Raw genomic sequence first — 15,804 nt, forward strand, 5'->3', positions numbered from 1 at the left:
TCTGACTTTGGCTCGGGTCAGGATCTCATGGTTCGTGAGTTTGAGCCCCACAGCAGGCTCTCTGCTTTGGATCCTCTATCTCCCTCTTTCTCTGTGTCTCCCTTGCTTGTTCTCTCTCATTCTCACAAAATAAATAAATAAAAACTTAAAAGAAAACATATACAGGAACACACTGTACAACATACTTTTTAATTTAACAATATGATTGTTAAAATGGAGATCATTCCAAAATGGAGATCATTTATAGAAATATCTTATTGTTTTTAATGATTACATAGCATTCCAGTGAGTGGATGCATCATGATTTAACCATTATTTTATTTGGGGGCATTTAGATTTCTTCCTTTCTTATTATACATGAGACTGCATAAAGTATCGCCCTATAGGTCTTTGTGCTTGTAAGAATATCATGGGAAGAAGCAAACTGCTTGCTTACTGCATATCATCCTTGACACTTTAGTTTGCTTTAGAACTATTTGATTGCAAAGACCAGTACTGAGTGATCTCAGAAGAAAATGGGGGGAATTTGGGAACATGGTAACACAGAGGTTTTTAAAGTTATGGTCCCAGACCAGTAGCATTAGCATTAACTCGGAATTTGTTCAAACTGCAAATCCTTAAACCTCACCCACCCTATCCCGACTAAGTCAGAAATTCTGCACAGGGCCCAGCAATTTGTATTTGAACAAGCCCTCTAGGTGATTCTGATGCAAGTTGAAGTTTGAGAGCCACTACTCTAAAAGTATGTAAGAGGATATAGTCCTGGGCCCCAAAACTACCAGGTTATCAAGGAAGTTTTAGTGACCCCCTAACTTTATCCATGTTTTTCAGAATATAGGGAGAGCTCTTTACAGGCAGAAATTTTATTATAGTGTTGTCAAATTTACCAAGCTTTTTCTTTATGGTTTATGGGGTTTTTATTTCTCCACCTAAGAATATAAAAACAATAATTTTATTCCAGTTTTGTTTATATCACTGATCCATCTGGCATTTGTTATGGTGCAAAAATAATTAGTTTTGTGGTTTACCAAATAGCTAGTTAGTTCTCAAAACTGTATTACTGAATAATCCATTGTTTTCCCACTGAACTGAAATTCTCTTTTTATCATATGCTAAATTCCCCTATGTATTAAGGGTTCATTTCAGATTCTCTATTTTACCAACAAGTCTAATTATGTGCCAATTCTAAATTATTATAATTATGATATTTTTATAACACATTTTTAACAGTGGATGGGGCTAATGATTCTTTTACCCCCAACCATTTCTGGCTATACTTGAATGTATATTTTTTAAAAATTATTTTTACAATTAAAAAATTGTTTTTTATTGAGGTATAACTGATCTAACATTATATTAGTTTCAGGTACACAGTGTAATGATTCAATACTTGCATATATTGCAAAATCATCACCATAACAAATCCAGTTAATATCTGTCACCAGTTACAGAATTATTTTTTCTTGTGATAAGAACTTTAAAGATCTAGTCTTTAGTTACTTTCAAATATGCAATACAGTATTATTATTATCACCATGCTATACATTGTATTCCCAAGACTTGATTCATTTTATACAACTGGGAATCTGTACCTTTTGACATATTTGTACCTTTGATAATCTATTTTTAATTTGTGCATGTATTATATTTGTCTACATTATTATTTCAAACCATATAAACTATGTTAAGATGTTTATTATTTCTCTCCTCCCCCAAATAAGCAGTTCCTTCATGTATTAGTTCTGTCATTTATGTTTTCTTATTAATTCACCACCACTTTTACTTTTAATTCCTTCCTTTTGTGTTCTTTAGATATATTTTCATGTTACTTTCCTCATTACTAGAGACAAATGTCTAATTCACATATCTTAATTCCTTTTTGTTTAGTAATTTAAACTAAAATTTTTAGTATCAGGCTAAGAACTTCTAAGAGTATTGTTTTAATCAAAATCAATAGGTTCTGATCAACAGACTTTATCATTTTTTTCTAGAAATTATGCAATTTCAGTTCACAGTTCCTTTTAGTACAATAAAGAGAGTTTTCATATTTTGTCATAGGTTTTCACTGGGGGTTGTTTTCTTTTTTTGTTATCAATTTCAAGTTTTGTTGCCAAAGAATGCAACTTATACCTTTTCTACTGTGAAATTTACTGACATTTTTGTTTATGGCTACTGTAAAGATAAATATTATGTTGATGCATTCATTTAATTCTGTTAATAGTACAAAGACTTTGATATATATCCCTCAGGTCTATCTGACCTATTAAATGTGAATAGTTAGATTCTCTACATCCCTCCTTTATAGTGAGTTGGCCGATTTTACTGTGAATGGCGAGAAGTACTAGTCATTTATTACTATTGCATTTCTATGTATTTCTTCTTTTATTTCCTGCAGGTGTTACATAATAAAATCATTTTTTTTTCTTTTGGGGGGGTGTACAATGATTAAAGAAGGGTCTTTATTGTGAATTGTACACTTTTTCACTATAAAGTGCTCTCATTTATCTCATTCAATCCTATTTAGTGCTTTAAATTCACTTTGTCTGATTATTACTATAATTCATTTTTGTTTGTTTTTCCTTATTACATATGTGAAAATTGTTTTATTTTCAATCTCTTTGTTTCCTTTGCTCTAGGAGTTATTTTCTTAGAATAGAGTTGATTTTATTTAATTTTATTTTTAAAATTAGGTATGACTTCCTTTTCACACCATGATGGGATAACGTATAGTACACATAAAACTGGATAAAATATATGAAGCATGAAATATTAGAAAGCAGGCAGTGCAGCACAGCATTGTAATTCTGACACAAGTGTAGGCGGTGGGGAAAGTGGAAACTCTGTGATACCTGGGTTTCTTCCTGGAAGCATTTTTGAGAGCATATAGCAAAAAGGGGAAACCCAAAACAGAATGGATTGATCTTACTGGGTTGAGAAAACAGAGATCAGAAGCTGTGGGACATTTGCAGGACATGTTACCTTTAAAGGAGGAAGCTATATAAAGAACTCCAGAAGCCTGCACAGGAGGTCTGTGCTGAATACTAAACTGTACATGATTAGGACAAACCTCTTGCAGGCCCAGCAAAGAAAAACTATCAGAGAAAGAACTGGGAAGCATAAAGATTGCAGGAGGGTTTTGAGGTCAGGAAATGTTCAAGTTCTGACTGGACAGACTGGAGAGAGACTGATGTACACATGGGAAATTCAGTAGAAATCCTAAAGTGCAGGCCCTTGGATAGAGGATACATTAGAACTGTATTTTTTAAAAAGCCTAAAAACAAGCATCAAAAAGATCAAGATGATCCAAGTCATTTAACAGACTATCAAAAAGTAAGCTCAACATTTCTTTAAAGGAAGATCACAAAATTCAGAAATTCAACAACATAACATTTAAAATGTGCAAGATTTAATTTAAAAAATACAAATCATGTGAAGAAACAGGAAATTTTCACCTACAACTAAACATATCCAGAAAGGAATAATACCAATTTTACATAAACTCATCCTGAAAAAATAAAATCAGTAGAAATTCCCATGAGGTCAGCATTACTGGGATCCCAAAGCCAAACAAAGACTCCATTAGAAAACTGAGGACCAATATCACCATGAACATAAGTATGAAAAAAACCTTTAACAAGATATTAGCAAATCATATTCAGCTATATAAAAAAGGTTAGAAAGGAAGAAATAAAATTATCTGTAAGTGCAGAAGACACAATTTTCTACAAAATCCCAAACAATGTACAGAAAATCTTCTTAAACTAATAAGTGACTTTAGAATGATATAAGATGAAAAGGTCAATATACCAAAATCAATTATATTTTTACTTACTGGGAATGAACAACTAGAAACTGAAATTAAAAGTAGCAGTATCTTTACAATTAGCACCAAAAAAAAAAAAAAAAAAAAAAAAAAAACACCTCACAAAATATTTAGGGATGAATATAGTAAGTAAAATACTTATATGCTGAAAGCTATCAATTTAAAAATAATGAGAGAAATCTACAAAGACCTAGACAAATGGAAAGATGTACCATGTCTATTGACTGGAAGTGTCAATACTGTTACGATGTCTGTTTTCCTAAAATTGATTTTATAGATTTGATGCAATGCTAATCAAAATCCCAGAAAGATTTTTGGTGAAATTACAAGTCAATTTAAAAATATGAATGGAAAAGCGGGGCGCCTGGGTGGCTCAGTAGGTTGAGCATCCGACTTCAGCTCAGGTCATGATCTCGCGGTTGACGAGTTCAAGCCCCGCGTCATCTGTGCCGATGACTCGGAGCCTAGAGCCTGCTTCGGATTCTGTGTCTCCCTTTCTCTCTGCCCCTCCCCTGCTCATGCTCTCTCTCTGTCTCAAAAATAAATGTTAAGAAATTTTTTTTAATAAAATAAAAATAAAAATATGAATGGAAAAGCAAAGAATTAAGAATAGCCAAAACAATTTTAAAAAGAAAAGCAAAGTTGGAAGACTCATGCTACATGATTTCTGGAGTTACTATAAAGGAATCAAGGAATGAAGACAACACAGTATTGGTAAAAGACCCCTAGATCAATGGAACAGAACAGAGAGTCTGGAAATAGACTTACACATATATGGTCAATTGATTTTTGCTAAGGATGTCAAGGAAATTCAACCGTGACACAATCACAAATGGTATCAAAATAATTGCACATCTGCTAAAAAACAATGAACCCTGGACCTATATTTCATACTACACACAAAAGTTACCTTAAAATGGATAATAGGTCTAAGTACAAAACCTATAAAATGTCTAGAAAATAAGTAGGATAAAATTTTGGGATGTTGTTGTATGCAAAGAATTCTTAGGCTACGGAAAAATCATAAAAGAAAAAACTGATAAATTGGACTTTATTGAAATTAAAAATTATCTCTGAAGGACACTGTTAAGAAAATGAAAACACAGGCAACACACTGGGAGAAAATATGAAATACATATGTGAAAAAGGATTTATTTCTGAAATATTCAAATAATCCTCATAACTCAGCCATAATAAACACCCCAACTCTAAAAACTGCAGACTTCACCAAAGAGAGATAAATAATAAATATATGAAAAGATGCTCAACATGACTAATTATTAGGGAAATGCAAACTACAGCCACAATGAGATACCACTACATACCCACTGGAATGGAGTTTTAAAATGACAAAACTAAGTGGTGACAAGGATACAAAACAACTGAAATCCTCATCCACTACTAGTGGGAATACAAAACAGAATAGCAGTAATTTTGGAAAGCAGTTTGAAAACCACGTAGCAGTTTCTTATAAAGTTAAATATACACTTACCAAACAAATCAGTGTCCATTCCCTTGGTATTTATCCAAGAGAAAAACACGTTCACATGAACAGCAACACATAAATAGTTCTAGTACTTTCACTCATAACCGCTCCAAACTGGAAAAACCCAGTGTCCTTCAACTGGTATAGGGATAAACTATGGTACATCCAAACATGGCAATACTACTCAGTCACTAAAAGCAATAGGCTACTGATACAGGCAACAACATGAATGAATCTTAAATGTCTTAAGGTTAGTAAAAGAAACCAGACTTAAAAAAGCTACATACTGCATGATTTCATTTATATGAAATTCTGGAAAAAAGCGAAACTATAGAGACTAAATGTGTCAGTGGTTGCCAGGGACTAGGGTTGAGGGAGGCAATGACTACAGGGGGGTATAAGAGAAACTTTTGAATTGAAGGATCACTTCTACGTACTGACTTAAAGAGCAAATGATTGTATTTGTCAAACTAGAAAAAACTTGACTTAAAAAAAAGATACAGGCAAATTAAGTTACAAAGACCTTTAATGCTAAGCAACCAATCAAATAACAAAAAGGTCAGTAAGTCAATAAGTAATGTTTTTAAAAATCTAAGTTTAAATCTTTTTTTTTTTTTCAACGTTTATTTATTTTTTGGGACAGAGAGAGACAGAGCATGAATGGGGGAGGGGCAGAGAGAGAGGGAGACACAGAATCAGAAACAGGCTCCAGGCTCTGAGCCATCAGCCCAGAGCCCGACGCGGGGCTCGAACTCACGGACCGCGAGATCGTGACCTGGCTGAAGTCGGACGCCCAACCGACTGCGCCACCCAGGCGCCCCTAAAAATCTAAGTTTAGTATTTAGTGTCAAGCAAGTGGGAAAAATGGCAGAATAGATCAATTCTGTGTGACTGTATTCGTTTTTTAGAGAACTAGGAATGTAACGTGTAAGGAGGAAATATAAGGAAGATGAAACAATTCCATGAGAATATAAACAGGTACGACGCACGAAGAAATACTTTACAGAATCTAGGGGAAAATTTGTTCTGATATTCAAAACACAAAGAGAAAAGCGAAATAACTAATCAACTAGAGCAGAGCTGAGTTCCACCTCTGGGGACACCAGAGGGCGGGAAATGGTACATTAACTGCCACTTTGGTGGTTCTTCAAATTCTGGGCTTTTCCACTGCGCCTATTTCATTTCCCTCCCAGAATTTTCATATGGCTATTTCATTCATCCTGATAGGCTTTTCCAGCTGCATGCAGTGGGACCCAGAGTACAGTGTGCTCGCTCCCTTTTACCTGGAACCAGAACCTTTCCATTCTAATATTTAAAGTCATCTCAAACTAGAAACACCCAATGCCAAACTTCTAATCCTCTCACCACTTTGCCCAATTCATCAAATAGCAACTCCACCCTTCTAATTGCTCAGGGACCAACAATCTGGGAATCTTCCTTGATTTATTTTCCTCTCATACCCCACATTTAGTGTATTGGCAAATCCTATGAGTTTTACACCTCAGAATATATTCATAATCTGACCATTTGTCACCAACTTTGCTGATAGCACCTGGTCTTTCATCTTGTTACCAACTTTACTTTGCAGCTACCACCATCCTCTTTCACCTTAACTCACCAAACATTTAATTTTTAAAATTTTTATTTGAGAGCTAGGAGCATGCTTGAGTGGAGAAGGGCAGGGTCAGGGGAGAAAGAGAGAGAGAGAGAGAGAGAGAGAGAGAAAGAGAGAGAGAGAGAGAGAGAATATGAATCCCCAAGCAGGCTCCACACTCAGTGGAGAGCCTGATGGTCTTGATCCCATGACCCTGGGATCATGACCTGAGCAGAAATCGAGAGTTGGATGCTCAAACATCCAACTGAGCCACCCAGGTGTCCCCCAAACATTTAATTTTTAAAATTAGTCTTTCATGTAATTAAAAAATATTTGAGAGCCTAATATATGCCAACTACAATTATAAATGGTGAGGTTATGGCAGTAATCAAAACAGACAAAAATCTCTGTCCTCGTGGAGCTTATCTGGTAGAAAATTACTTTTGGTGGAAAATGATTATTAATTTCAATAGCTTCTTAACTGACTTCCCTGCTTTTGCCCTTGTCTTCCATTCTGATCACTGATTCTAAGGTAATCCTTTAAAAAGGAAAGTCAGATGATGTCATGCTTCTGCTTAAATTTCTCTGGCATATCATCTCAGGAAAAAAATAAAAATAAAAAAGCCTGTCCTTAAAGTGGTTTTCAAGACCTTAAACAATCTGGTTGTGCTCTCTGGCTTCATTTCTCACTACTGTCCTGCTTTTGCTGCTTCAGTCTCATTGGCTTCTTTGCTATTCTTTGAGCACATCAGACATAGGCCTGCTCCAGGACATTGGTACTTGCAGTATTATCTGCCCTGAGGCTTATCCCCAAGAGATATGCATGGCCTGCTACCATCCCTACTTCAGGTCTTTACTCAAATGTTACTATCTCAGTTACTATCTCATCCAATTAAAAATTACATCTCTTAATTTTAAGTCCCCCAGTACTCTTCAGATCCTTTCCCTACCTACTTTTCTCCATAGCACTTAGTATTCCTTGACATAATCCATATTTCACATTTACCGTCTATCTCCTCCATTATAATAGAAGTTCCATAAAGGCAGGGTATTTTCTTTGTTGCTTTTTTTTTCCCACTACTATAAAACCAGTGCTTGGCTATACATCCTTAACCATTTTTATACATCTAGTTTAGAACCATGGTATATTAGAACTGGACGTGACTTTACAGATCTTCTAGTCCTGTCTTTGTCAACACGCACTACAGATAATCCAGGTAGGAAATGATAATTGCTTTTATATCTATTACTAAGAACTGCTTCTTCCAGCTAGATGACCATCAGTAATTGCACTCTGTTGTTTCCCTACTGACCTAACGTGCCATAGATTATCCACCCGCAATCATCTGGCATGCCGGTGGCAAACAGGCAAATGAGGAAACTGAGAAGTGAAGTGACTTGTTTAGTTACACAGTGAGACAGTTGTAGGACTGGGACTCACTTCTAAATCTCCTGCCCTATGGTACAGCACTCCTCCTTCCTTATGCCCTACTGCTCCTCAAGAGTTTGCAACGCCGAACTGCTAGCTTCAATTACTTTCTAAAATACGAGTTATTTTCTACAACACAAGGTGAGGTCATGAAATGGAGACCCAGAATAACAAAGTTATATTAAGAAAACTTCCCCAACTAAAAAATCTCAAAAAACTGCATACAATCAATAAAATTTGGGGGTTTCAAGTGTGGATCCACAAGTACTAGAATTATGTCTATCAGACATTTGGTACAAATGTTTTGGTATCATTTGTTTATAATATCATTAAGTTCAAGGGGTGAGGAAATGGCGATTTTAATAAAGACATGTTGAGTGGATAACACTGAGGACAGAGAGGGGAGGGGAAAGACTTGGAGCCAGGTACCAGAGAGATGCTTCCTGACTCTTCAGGAATGGACTGAAACTCCTCTAAGCACCACCCCATGCCACGAAAAGCCATAGCCAGGGGATGGCATACGTTTCTGCTGCTAGAATTACATTATATTAATTATGGGAGACACCATCCTTAGGTCCTTTATAACATCCGTAGGGATAACTTGATGATCATTTCAGAATCATTGTTCTAAGTCTCCACTAAGCCATCCATCATCATAAATGAGCTTATATAACAAACACACTTTACAGAGAACTACACTAGGCATAAATAATGGGGAAATACTCAGCTTTGGTGCAAAGGAACAAATAAGCAATATGTACACATGTTATACCTTGACAGGCTAGGTGACCTAAAACTGGTAATTTTTTAGTAGGAGCTTCTTGATTACCTTAGTTTTATGGAAATGTTGTGGTTTTACTCCTAGTCAATAATTACTTTATTGTGGAAGCACAAACATGCAAAAATAAAATATGACCCTTGACCTCATGGAGGATAAAATACAGCAACAACAAAAAACACAACCTGCAAAACACCATACAAGTAATTATAAACTCAATTTTAGAAAATGGGTCACAAAAATAGATCTTAGATTTATGAACATAAAAAGGGATAGTTAAAATCACGGAAGTGGCTCCAGAAAGTGGTCTCCTGACTACTATGTCCAGTGATTTTCCCATGCTACCTCTTGCCTGCACTTTTTCTTTGTTTCATGGTCCCTAGATCCTTGGCCCTACTTCCTAAATATGCAGGCTGGGGCCCAGGAACAAACATTTCAAAGATAAGAACTAGTGCTTTGGATTTGGTCAGGCTTCATCCTCTCACCTTGTGAATTTCCAGTCTTTGATAAAACACAGCATTTATTTTCTCTATTCTTTATCATTGGCAATAGATACAAAGCATTTTAGGAGAAACTTGGGAATACTGGCAGGGTATTTCCACCACAAATTACTACTCCTTCTTCATTTAAAGAAACAGCCCAGGGATGTGTATAAAACACAGCAGCCCAGACACTTCTCCCATTTGACCCTGACCATCTTCCAGTCACCCCATCCCACCGCTGACAAGTTCTACGCCCTAGACATTCTGAACTCCATCTATCAGGCCTCTCCTCCTATCTCTATTCCTGTCCAGTTTAGAATTTATGGTCTATTAATTGAAGCCTTTTCTATATCACCCTTCTGTCCCATCTGTAGGCATGGAGGTAGGTGACTGGTTGCTCAGGGCAATCTTCTTTTTTTTTTTATGTTATTTATTTCTATTTATTTTTTATATAATTTATTGTCGAATTGGTTTCCATACAACACCCAGTGCTCATCCCAACAGGTGTCCTCCTCAATGCCCATCACCCACTTCCCCCCCCCCCCATCAACCCTCAGTTTGTTGTCAGTATTTAAGAGTCTCTTACAGTTTGCCTCCTTCCCTCTCTGTGACTTATTTTCCCCCTTCCCCTCCCCCATGATCTTCTGTTAAGTTTCTCAGGATCCAGATATGAGTGAAAACATATGATATCTTTCTCTGCCTGACTTATTTCGCTTAGCATAATACTCTCCAGTTCCATCCATGTTTCAGAGCAATCTTCTAAACACAGTTCCCAGTATAAAGCCAGTTACTCAATCTCGGTAGTGCCTCAGGCCTCCCTGGCATTTTCTCAAGTTGCTCCTAGTCAGTCACTCTCAGTTTCACTACAGCACCTCTTTCAATTTCTCTTTGATGTCCTCAAACCTCCCAATCTGCCATTTCCAACCTTCATTCTCAATATGTGGCCACAGTTCCTATTCAGTAGCCTCAATGCAGAACTTCTCCCTATCTTCCCACCACCATCAAACCAATAATTAGAATATTATCCAACTCCTGTCTGTTCATTTCACCTTGCATCTTCCTCACCATCTAATAAATACCATCTTACACTTTCTGATCTACCCTTTTTTCCTCTTTTTCAGTCTAGTCTAGCCGTCATCACCTTTGGCCCATTTGACTGCATTGCTTGTCTATCCCCAGCCTGGCCTCTCTGCAGTCCTCTCCCCATACCATGCCGCGAATGTGCTCCTACCATTAAAATCTGACCGTGGGACCCCCCCCTGCTTATAATCCTTTAGTCACTTGCTTGAGGACAGAGTTCAAACTCCTTACTGGATTAGCAAGGCTCCTCCCTACCACACCCACATCTCCCTCCGTACCAACCTTCCAGCTCCAGCCCTCTAATCACTGTTCAGGTGCAATAAAGTTGTAACTCCTTCTTAACTTCCATTTCCTCTCCATCCACTAATTCTTTAATCTCTTGTAATACTTTTCTCACATTCTTTAACATTCAGTCTCTATCAACAAAACCCAACATCTGGCAACCTTCTTCTTCCCCAGCTTCTGTGATGACACAGAACTCTGTGTCTAGGTCTTCTGTGTCTGTCTCTACTGTTCTTCCTCTTCTTATACCCTCCACACTGCAGATGCTCATCAAATACTTAATGATTTTTATACCAGAGAACTTTTTTTTTAAAGGAAAATGTAATCTATTCATTCACAAATAAACTTAAGAACATATTATACATGCCAGAGCCTATTCTAGGTCCTGGGGACATATCAATGTACAAGATAAAGTCCTTGCCTTCCTGGAGCTTGTGCTGTACTGTAGGGGACACTTAGAATGTAAACAAATAAATACATAATAAATCATCAATGCTATTAAGAAAAATAAAGTAGGTAAAGGGATAACGAACTACAAATGAAGTAAGGGAATAAGCCGTGGGAAAATCTCGGAGTGGAGACAGTGAAGGAGTAAACAGCACGTGCAAAGGCTCCATGGTAGGAACAAACTTGACTCATCTGAGAACAGCAAGGAGACTCGTGTGACTAGAAGAAGTAGGAAAGGTGACTAGGAGTCATGTAGGATCTTACACACCATCAAGGATCGGCTTTGGGTGCTGTTCCAAGTGTAATGGTACCATGGATTGAATACGTGTGTCCCCACAAAATTCATACGTTAAATCCTAACACCCGATGTGATGGTATTTGGAAGTGGGGCTTTTAGGAGATAATTAGTTCTGCCCTCATGAATGGGAGTAGTGTCCTTATGAAAGAGACCCTAGAGAGCAACTTACCCCTTTCTGCTATATGAAGACATGGGGTGGGGTGGGGATGGAAAGGAAGCCATGTATGAACCAGGAGGCTGGACTTCACCAAACAACAAATCTGCCAATGCTTTGATCTTGGACTTCCTAGCCTCCAGAACTGTGAGGAATACATTTCTGTTGTTTATAAGCCACCTAGTCTATGGTAGTCCATCATAACAGCCCCAATGGACTCAGACAGATAGGATATTCTTGGAGGCTTTTCAGCGGGAAATTGTTAGAATTTGATTTCTGTTTAAAATGGGCCACTCCTGCTGCTGTGTGTGTGGAGAAGAGAGCGTAGGGAGAGGAGGACGACAACGGGGAGGCCAGGTAGGGGGCATTTGCAATAGTCTATATGTGAGAGGAAAGCAAACCTGGACTAGGGTAAAGTAGTCCACTGGAATTGAAAACAACCGGAGAGATTTTGGTTCTTTTAAAGATAGAACCACTGTGATGTGCTGGTGGAAGGGGATGAGAGGGAAATGAAGGAATACATACAATTCCCAGGTTTTGGGTGAGCATGGGTTGGAGGTTGGTGTCATTTTATTTATAGATGGAAGCAGAGAGAAAGCAGAGCAGTTTTCAGAAGAAAATCGAGAAAGTGGCTTTGGACATGGCAAGTCAGAGTCTTGTGGATTTCCAAGTGATGGTTAGGCAGCTAAGATACATGAGTTGAGACCTCAGAAAAGGAGAATCCAAGACCAGAGATACACATTTGGGAGTCATGCACTTAGAAATGAAATTTAAAGCCCCAGGACTTGTAAGGTCACTTGTGAGAGGTCATAGAGCCTGGCTGTCTAAGATTTAAATAAGGAATGTCTGCAGCTTGGCAAACGGCTGGTTGAGAAGCAGCAAAGCAGACCAGGAAAACTGGGTCTCCTTTGAAATGTCAAGGCTAAGGACAGCCTGACCTTGCCTGTGGTCAACACATTTTCCCACTCTGTAAATGCTTAATCTAAAGTAGTCAAACAACGCCCTTCTTATGACGTATACACTGCCCCTGTGACGTATGCCTGCACATCATTACCCTGATTATACTGTTTCCCCAATAATTCTTGAGTATGCTTTGTTGCCGCTTTTGAAACTACACATTCCTTTCCCCTGCACCCCTTGAAATGTACTGGAGAAGAGCTTTACTTGGGGCCATTGCCACTAGAGCGCTTGGCCCCCTTGTCCTCTCCTTTCTCTGATTCAAAAATCTGGAGTAATCTGTCATTCGCTGCCCCTGGAGTTTGCTGGTCAAACCCAGCAGTCACCTAGGGGAAGAGAAAAGAAAAGGTCTAAGGATTGAGTCCTGGACCATGCAAACATTTGGCAGTCAGGAAGAGGACAACGAGCGAATGAAAAAGATGGAGAAGAAACAGCCAGTGGAAGTAGGATATTATGTAATGGGGTATTCTGGAAAGCCAGAAAAAAAGGTATTTCAAGACACAGGAAAAAACCAGTGATTTCAAAGATGAGGAGCTGAGAAATAAAAGGAAAGAAAATTGACCACTATATTTAGCAACATGGGGATGCATGTGGATAGGTGGAATGGGGTGGGGTAGGGGCAGCCTGGGAGTAGTGGGTTTTTAAGAGACTCGAAGAAATGGGATTGTGCTGCCGCTCTGCACTTTGTGTAAACAGTTTTGATGTAATGTGTAGTGAGCAACAGGAAATAGCTGGGGAGGGATGTGTGTTCAAGGTGGGGTGTTTTATGTTTATTTCCTAGCCCTTCAGATAAAAGAGTTACAGCATGCCCAAATGCTAGAAATAATACAATAGATGGGGAAATTGATACTACAGAAATAAAGGGATGTAACTACAGGAACACATTCTTTGTGCAGAAGCCAGCAGGCCTCAGTGCCTGAGCGCAGAGCTAAAGGTCAGTCTTAGAGGGGAGCTGGGAGATAATGCAAGAAGACAGAAAGATCTGCTTGTTGGAATGTGAGAAAGTTCCCTTCTATGTTCTCAGTGAAATAAGAAGCAATGGGGTTGGAGAAAAGTGTTGTATGTGTAAGAAGTCCGGAGGGGTGCCTGGGTGGCTCATCGGTTCAGTGTCCAACTCTTGATTCCAGCTCAGGTTATGATCTTGTGGTTCGTGAGCTCAAGCCCCACATTGGGCTCTGTGCCGACAGTGTGGGGCCTGCTTGGGATTCTCTCTCTCCCTCTCTTTCTGCCCCTCCCTTACTTGCTCTCTCTCTCTCTCTCTCTCTCTCGCAAAATAAACAAACATTAAAAAAAAAAAAAAAGATGACAGGAAATACAGCAGAGTTGGTAGGCAATACTGAGGGCCCACCTGAAGCTAGAGAAAGTGACTTCAGTTAAGCATGGCTGTTTTTCTTATCACTTTTAGCTGCTCACTTGTAACACTAGTAGGCTTTGGGTTTTACTAGTCAAATAACACAGGTAGGAAAGGGCAAGGGTGTTGGGAGTAAATACAAGGCAGGAATCAAAATGAGGGAGCATAGAATGAACTGGGGAATCAAGGATATTAGTGGAATAAACGACAATGAATAAGCAGCCGGGTATATGAATTGGATGTCCAGCTGGGGTTGGAGACAGGATAATGAAGGAGTGAAGAAGACAAATCAGAGAGTAGGGGCATGTTTGAGGTGGAAGTTTTTGAGGCGGTCCAAGCACTGGAAATAGAAAGATTCCGGACGTGCCCATGAAAGTAGGAAGCTGGAGGTGAGGAGGTAGAGGAATAACTGTGGAGGGTGGAGTTAAGTACTTACTGTTTTATAGAGAAGCTGACTTTATGAGCCACCTGGAAGACAGAGGGAATATTTTCTACTTATCATCTAAACCAGCTTTACAAATTCAAATGGCTGTTAATTCTTGGAATATGTACAGAGTTTGATGGCTCATAGGAGAACTAACATTTACTGAAGACACTTGTTTTGAATATTTTATGTCATTTTCTCTCATATTAACCTCAATTCTGAGAGATAATCATATGTCTCCATTTTACAGGTGAAGCAGTTACAACTCAAAGATATTTAAGGAACTCACCCTAGGTTGCAGAGCTATGAAAATCATGCGGTCAAGATTACAACCTAGGACTGCTTGACTGCAAAACTGAAGCCTCTTCCTATTTCTTAATTGGTACCTTTAAAGAAAGGCCATTTCTTCTTAAATATAACCTCATTTACAAGGGGAAATAACACCTTTCTCATCCCTTAGATTGTGAGATCTGGTCTTTCACTTCAAGATCTAGCTAAATCCAAACACTGAGCCCTCAGTAAGTCAGCTTTTGGTATAAATTTCTACATAAACTTATGGCTTTCATATTTCTATAGAATTGTACTGAAAGGATTCAGAACAAGAGAGAAACTTCCTACTTTTTCCTTCGAACATCTCAAGCTCTTCTGAGCCTGATAGTAAAACGAGTAATTGCAGTTGGTAATTTTTTTTTTATTCCTTCCAAAGAGATCTGATTTTGTGTATTTAAAGCAAACACTGCATTCAATTTTAGGGGGGAAAATCTACAGATAAAGCGCAGATAAGCTAGTCAGCTTAGAAATAATACTAAAACCTTTATAAAATCAATTTTCCACGTACCCTTTAATCAAAATAAGATAACAGAGATTTAAATTTGGTCTAAGCCTGAAAATCTAAGTACATATACCCCAAAGATAAGGAAAGCAATAATTTCTTAAAAGATCATTTTGAAAATGGTAAATATTAATTTGGCTAATTATTTTAACGGACTGCATTACTCAAAATACCTTGGCAAGTTATAGTTTTATCTGACATGGGGCATTTACTAAGGTTGATGAAGACTGCAGTATGTGTAAGTGTTATCTTTGAGTTGATATTTGCCCAATGCTGAAAACTTTTGCCCTGATCCACTCACTATATAATTGGATCCTTCAGGTGGTCAGAGCAGCAGTGCAATAATTACCCTAAACTTGCAAAAAAGGCAAGTACAGTCTAGTACAG

General features: G+C 38.0%; 1 protein-coding gene and 1 long non-coding RNA gene across 18 annotated transcripts in view; one reads left to right on the plus strand and one right to left on the minus strand.

Annotated features, from left to right (window-relative positions):
- Window positions 1-15,804, minus strand: part of TBC1D5 (TBC1 domain family member 5) — a 539,941-nt gene that overhangs the window by 155,910 nt on the left and 368,227 nt on the right. The window lies entirely within an intron of this gene.
- On the plus strand, window positions 7,015-15,044 carry LOC123611613. Its single transcript, XR_006718759.1, has 2 exons — window positions 7,015-13,298; window positions 14,836-15,044. It is a non-coding gene; the product is annotated as an uncharacterized LOC123611613 (long non-coding RNA).

This window comes from Leopardus geoffroyi, chromosome C2, assembly GCF_018350155.1.
Source record: "Leopardus geoffroyi isolate Oge1 chromosome C2, O.geoffroyi_Oge1_pat1.0, whole genome shotgun sequence".
NCBI classification, from domain to species: Eukaryota; Metazoa; Chordata; class Mammalia; order Carnivora; family Felidae; genus Leopardus; species Leopardus geoffroyi.